This window comes from Apaloderma vittatum, unplaced genomic scaffold (genome assembly GCF_000703405.1).
Source record: "Apaloderma vittatum isolate BGI_N311 unplaced genomic scaffold, ASM70340v1 scaffold31744, whole genome shotgun sequence".
Lineage (NCBI taxonomy): Eukaryota > Metazoa > Chordata > Aves > Trogoniformes > Trogonidae > Apaloderma > Apaloderma vittatum.
In genome coordinates, this window is record NW_009713756.1 from 2511 (window position 1) to 3111 (window position 601).

Sequence of the window (601 nt, forward strand, 5' to 3'; positions counted from 1 at the left end):
GCGAGCAGGGTACTGTCCCAGGGCAGGTGTCCCTGGGTAGAGGGTCCTGCCAGTGTGCAAGGGCAAGGGTGACTGCAAACCCTCCCCGTGGTGTAGGCTCAGCCCCTCAGCCTGGTCTCGTCCCCATCCTGTTGGGGAGGGGTTCGGTGAAAGCACTGCCAAGTCCCCAAACGGTGAGCTCCACGTTCTGCCTGGGTCTGCGTCATTGCTTCCTGCCCCAGGAGCCTCTCCTAAATGCCTGATGTCCTGCTCCTGGCACCCCCGCAGCCACGCAGATTGGGTCAAGGCGAGAGGGAGGGAGAGCTCTGGGTTCTGCCACCTCACTTCCTGGGCCGCTCTGATTCTCTCCAGATTTGGCAGATCTCACAGTTTTAACAGCAAAAAAACACGTTTTGGTGGAAGTCGCATGTGAGGTGCGCTGTGCTGGCTGTTCCCCACGTGTGGCTGCAAACTTTGTGTCCCTAATTGGGAGAAAACAGGGTGGTTGGTGGGCAGCGGGGCAGGAGCGCGCTGTGCAGATGTGCCCAGGTACAGGGCTGCCGTTGCTGGTCAGGCAGCTGTTGTTTTTCTCCTGCCTTTTTGCAGAGGCACCGCTGGATTC